Here is a 6,000-nt window from a genome sequence, read left to right as displayed (position 1 = left end):
TTTAGTTCAGGATTAATTGTCAGACCCAATGAGGAATATGGGAAATGTATTTACCTGTCTTACCTCTCAGGCAGTCCTATTTATCTCTTAACCAGGTTTCCTGGAGGACTTTTCCATTGTGAATTATGCCTTAGAAAGAAGTGGGCTCCAGAAATTTGACTTACATCTGTTTTACTTTGGCCCAATCATCAGCCTAGGAATGGCTTTCTGCTACAGGCTATTATGATTGTTTATTCCATCCTGACAGCCAGTTTTACGATGTATGTATTAAAGCAGCATTGAACCAGAGTCAAGCTATTCTCTTCTAGCCCCATTATTGGTATGATGAACTATTCAGTATTCAACCTAATACAGACTTCAGTAAACAGCTCGAAATCTACCATCGCTGCAGCTCATTTTCATGGCTGATTTATCCAGAGACACTGCGTCACACCCAAAAAAATCCTGGCAAGTGATCAAGTGATGTTGATGAGCTTAAAGAAAATGTTAATATTTCTGAGCTTCCACCATCCCTCTGACAATAGTCAGAGAGTAGATGCAGTTTTCAAAAGAGGCTGAAGATGCTTCTGTTTAAGTTTACCAAAAAAACTCAACTCCAGTAATTAGCTGACTCGAAGGCACGATCGGTCTTTGAGGTTAGACCGTGCGATAAAATAAGCTATGTATAAAAATAACATCTAGTCAGTCAAATAAACACTGAGCCCCTTCCATGTTTGAGCATTGTCCTAAACACTAGCGATACATCTGTGAACAAGAAAGATACAGTCGCAGGGATGCCTTAAAATACAGCCACATATGTGAGGCGTGGGGATACATTGCTGTTAAAAGATGACACACAAGGGACTTGGCTTGAAGATTCTTACACATGCGTGGTGAATCCACAAGAGTTTCTTATTTTTCTGTATTTTTTGAAATGTTCCATTAAAACCCTTTTAAGGAATAAAGAACATAAAATTTCCAAAAGAAGACATAAGAAAAACTATCATTTCTGTTGTCATGGGGTTGACAATGTAGCAGGGAGGGAAGATAAACACTCTGCAGGTACTTAAATGTATTAAGAAAGAACTAAACTCAATATCATTAGTCATTAAGAAAAAAACACTAAAATCACAATGGATTCCACTAAATACCCACAAGAATGGCTAAAGCCAACACCTGAAATACCCATGAGAATGGCTTAAGTCAACACCTGAAACTACTAAATATTGATAAGAGGCAACAAATGTTAACTCTTAAACATCTCAAGTAGAACTGAGAAATTGGACACTGGAAAATCATTCAGCAGTTGATTAAGCAGTTCAACATACACCTTCTGCTGACCCAGAATTCCATTCCTAGGTAACTGGTAACAAGGAACAAAACTTGGCACTTCTGACCCCATATTGCTTTTATTGTCTTTGCTGCTGTGACCTACAGCTTGGAAACCTCTGCTTAGCCCTGCATGTAGGCATGTGACAGCTAAGATTTGCAAAAACTGATCTTTACCCAAAACCTACCTCACCTGAGGAGGTAAGGAAGCATGTACAGAAAGGACCATGATGTTTCAGGTTTACAGGCACGACATGACCACCTTCCTATACGCAAAGACCTACTGAGCGAAGACAAAGAAGTGAAACGACCTTCCTCGGATGTCTACAGAGGTCATACAGAGGTCAGTCAACCTTTTGACTTCAAGCTGCCCCCCCTCCCCCCGCCCCATTTCCCACTTTTGCTAACTTAAAAGCAGCTTGAATTTCATGCTGGGGAGGGGGGGGGATGTTTCTTTGGGGCGATAGTCTGCCAGGTTCTTGGTTTGCTGACTTTCCAGATAAAGTGGCTTTCTTTAACATCTTGCCTCTTGAATCATTGGCCTATTGTTCTGGGAGCAGAGGAGCTTGGGAGAAAGGGCTCCGGGCCAGCCCCCTTGCCCCCGGGACTCTGCGGGTGAGTTCCCGGCACTCACCGGGACCTGCGTTCCACGGGCTTCCCTGGCTGTTGGGCCAAGTCTTGGACAAACTTCTGCCGCTCTGTGGACTCCAAAGTAGGGTAAGGCGCTTCGGCGTGTGCGGTCGGGACTCCCACTCCCTCCGTTTGGGCTTTTCCTTGGGGGAGGGGAAGCCGCTTCGCTTCCCTTTGTCTGCAGTACCCTGTTGGAGAGGGAATACTTGTTGGACTTTACCCGATTTGTTTGTGAACTGGTTCGTCCGCCTTTGGTTGGTTTGTTGCTACAGCTTTCAGTCAACCTTTGGACAAAACTGGTTATGTTGGATTTGTTTTATAACAAAAAGATCATTGAAAAGTAGGCCTTTAATTTGTCTCCACAAGTATTAGCGACTCAGCTTTCTGCCTCCCATTCAGTTGACTCTAAACGGGGGGTTGGGGTTTAGTTCTTAGTTTGTCTTGGAAGCTGTTTGGTCAGTCCGTGAATCTCTGACTTGGGGAGGAAGGCATGCTAACGGAGGTACTCGGAACTTCATTTTGCTATGGTTTCTTTGGCGTTCTTTCTGCGTTGTTGCCTCGGCAGGTGGGGAACACTCCTTCTGTTCCCCAAGAGGGCCCGTTAGGACATTTTTGGAACACAAGGTGCGGAAGGCTGAAAGGCAACCGGAGAAAATGACTGTTTCGCAGAAGGGAGAGATTGGAGAGGGAGAGAAAGGAGTGTTAGTCCAAATTTTGAACCTGCCTCTGGCCTTGCGGGCAGCGCTCCCGCGCCTCTGCCTCCCCCGCCCCCTGCCACTCCTGCACGCCCCCTGCCACTCCTGCACGCCCCCTGCCACTCCTGCACGGCCACCGCCGGGCCGCTCTGGGCCCTCCCATCCTCAGTGCCTCCAAGGCCATGGGCTCCTGCTGCTCCTACCCTCACTCTCTAGGAAAAGAAATCCCCCCAAGCTGCTGGGCCACCTCCTTAGGAGGTTCAAACCAGAGCACCTCCCAAGGCAACACGAAGGGGCCCAGCCCCCCCCCTTTACTTAAACGGCCCACTTCAGATTCCCACAGGAACCCCAGATAAAACTGACGGAGTGGAACAGGTTGATTGACTTGTTAGTGGACGCAGGTGCAACATATTTTGTAGGAGACGCTGAGCTGGCGTAACAGACTCCCCAGGTGAGGCACCTGCGGGGCTCCGCTGGGTAAGCACCTGACCTGTGATTTCAGCTCAGGTCGCGAGATTGAGCTCCGCCTTGGACTCCACTCTGAGCATGAAGCCTGCTTAAGATTTTCTCTCTCCCCCTCTCTGCCTCTGCGCATGTGCGCTCTCTCTCTCTCTCTCTCTCTCTCTCTCTCTCTCTCTCTCTCTCTCTCAAAAAAAGGATAGTTTAAGGAAATAAAATAGGGGCGCCTGGGTGGCACAGCGGTTAAGCGTCTGCCTTCGGCTCAGGGCGTGATCCCAGCGTTATGGGATCGAGCCCCACATCAGGCTCCTCCGCTATGGGCCTGCTTCTTCCTCTCCCACTCCCCCTGCTTGTGTTCCCTCTCTCGCTGACTGTCTCTCTCTCTGTCGAATAAATAAATAAAATCTTTAAAAAAAAAAAGAAAGAAAAAAGAAAACTTCTCAGGCTACGTCAGTCACCAGGGTATCTGGAAAAGCACTAATCCCTCATTCCTGCAGCCCTTGGAATGTCATTTGGGGAACTCACGCTAAAACATACCTTCCTGTATGTGGCCGAATGCCCATCCCTCTTTTGAGCCAAGATCTCCTTTGTAAATTAAATGCTCAAGTGACTTCTTCACCAGGGCAATTGGACAGTAGGGTCCCACTGAAACTAGCCTTAAGCCTGCAAATAGCTCTACAGGAAAGGAGTATCTGCTTAATTGGTTTAAAGGCAAGAACTTGTAAAATCCGGGCATTCTGAAACTCAGAGAGATGAAAACTAACCCAGATGTTTTTCAAGCTAACGTGATCTGAAAAAATACTCGATATTAAAGCTAATTCAAGGTTGTTGTTTTAATCAAAGTAGACATATCTTTAAAGTTATCAGCATTACATGTAAAACTTTAATTCAACCAAGGTTTACTGAAGGTCAGATAAGTTCATGTTATCTCTATTGCAATTTGTCAGCAAAGATGACTTAAAATGATAGCTAATTTTGTCTGTCTTGTGAAGTTATCATGGATAACCATTAAGAGCAAGTAGTTTAATAAAAAAGGTTTATAGGTAAACTTTTAAGTAGCTTGCAAAATGTTTGGTAACCTAAAACTGAAGTTTAACTAGGTTAAATGATAAATTGTGTTGAATTCGCTGGATATCTAAGTCTTTTCCAAATAAGATAAAATACTGAAACATTAATTACTAAATATAGGTTTTTCTGCTTTGGGCTTCCAATTCTAAAGATAAATTTGGGTCTGCTAGTAAACCTGTTTTATGCTTTACTGAAAGTTGTACTTTGAAAAAACATGTTTCTAGAAATTATGAAGTAGTTCATATATTGGTCAATCTAAAGAAATCTGGTGTAATAGTTCACTTAGTTTTCACTGGAGACTAAGGTTTCTAAAAGTTACAGTCTGGTAAATGTAATTGAGACTGCTGGAAATAAGGAAAGTGCCTCTGTAGGGAAAGCAGGAGATGTGTAAGAGAGGTATAAGGAATGGGAATATATTTTTGTTGAGGGGAAAAGAAAGTAATTTTGTCCTTAAATGAGACCGATTGTTTAGAGAGGGAAAACTTAGGACAAAATAGAAGTGAAAAAGAAAGTTCTAGAAGGTTTGTGAAGAGGAATCTTTAGAAAAGAATTTTATGCATGGTCAGGACCAAGACTGAAATGACTGAGTTTTAAAAAAACATTGGTATAACATTGGAATTTGGGTTTTCTCTTTGTTAAAAAGACAAAGTTTTCTTGGATTGTTGTTCTGCTCTTGATAAGAAATTGTAAACAAAGGATTTTTTTTTTTTTATCTGTCCAGAAAAACAAAGCTTCTATGTTTTGTCTTTGTCAGGTCTTTGATTACTTAAGAAAGTTAAATCTTCTCAATATTAGAGGAGCTAAGTTTTGCTAATAACTGTATAATCTTCTGTAGAAACTCTTATTGCCACCGTGGTTAGTTGATTACACATTCAGTTTTATAATAATTGTAATCCTATTTAGTCACGTGCTTTAGAACCGTCTGAGGTTTTTAGAAACTTCCCCAAAATGCACATTCTAAACGAAGTCTTTTTGATGATTTAGGCTTGTTTATTTGGTATGTTAATTTCATGGAATCATTGCCAAACAGATGATGATAAACCTTCTTATGTTATATTGTGTGAGTAAATGCTATAACTGTCCAGAAATAGGAAAATTCCTAAAGTTTTCATATGTCCCGGTGGAATGTCATCACGTGTGATTCTCATCGTTGAAATGTTGTGTGTCACAAAAAGAACCAAATTTCCTTGACAACTGCCTCATAGTGAACTCTCATCAGATTTTTGACCACAGGCACTTTTGAGTCTTGTCATTTACGCTTTTTTTTTCACTCCCATGCTCTTGCAAGTGTGTTTTGGCTTCAAGGAGATTCATGGAAAGGACTTTTGACAATTATAGGTTTCTGATATCTTTAAAATCATAAAACTAAACTAAGAATTTCCAGAACAAATGGAAAAAGTACATTCAAACAGGATAAAAATTAGTAACATGGGACTAAATGAATTGAGAAAGATGATTATAGTTTTTATGACTCTTTTTTGAAACAGGGCTGTTTCTCTATTGTTTATTCTTCCAGATTTAAGGAAACGTTCTCTCTTAAGATATTTATGACTTACAGGAAGTGTCTGGGTAGTTAAGCGTCCGACTTTTGATTTTGGCTCAGGTCATGATCTCAGGGTCATGAGATGGAGCTTTGTGTTGGGTTCAGTGCAGAGTGTGCTTGGGATTCTCTCTCTCCCTCTCCCTCTGCTCCTCCCCCTGCTTGTGTGTGCTCTCTCTCAAATAAATAAATAAAATCTTTTTTTTTAAATGTTATCTATGAATTGCAGAAATTTGATAAAATATTCCTTTGTAAACAGTTTGAAACATTTCTCTTTTCTCCCTGTGTGAACCCTCCAAA

At 41.9% G+C, this 6,000-nt stretch overlaps 1 protein-coding gene across 1 annotated transcript in view; it reads left to right on the top strand.

The window, feature by feature from the left end:
- Positions 1–1,921: 1,921 nt before the first annotated feature.
- The window catches only part of BARD1 (BRCA1 associated RING domain 1), a 149,139-nt gene continuing 145,060 nt past the window's right edge, over positions 1,922–6,000 (top strand). The window contains exon 1 of the mRNA XM_045806669.2: positions 1,922–2,025. The gene's annotated coding sequence lies outside the window, so the exon portion shown is untranslated. The remainder of the gene's footprint in view (positions 2,026–6,000) is intronic.

This window comes from Ursus americanus, chromosome 1 (genome assembly GCF_024610735.1).
Source record: "Ursus americanus isolate L20-20 chromosome 1, mUrsAme1.1.p, whole genome shotgun sequence".
Lineage (NCBI taxonomy): Eukaryota > Metazoa > Chordata > Mammalia > Carnivora > Ursidae > Ursus > Ursus americanus.
The sequence above is the reverse complement of the archived record's forward strand: the minus strand, read 5'-3'. Positions and strand labels throughout refer to the sequence as shown.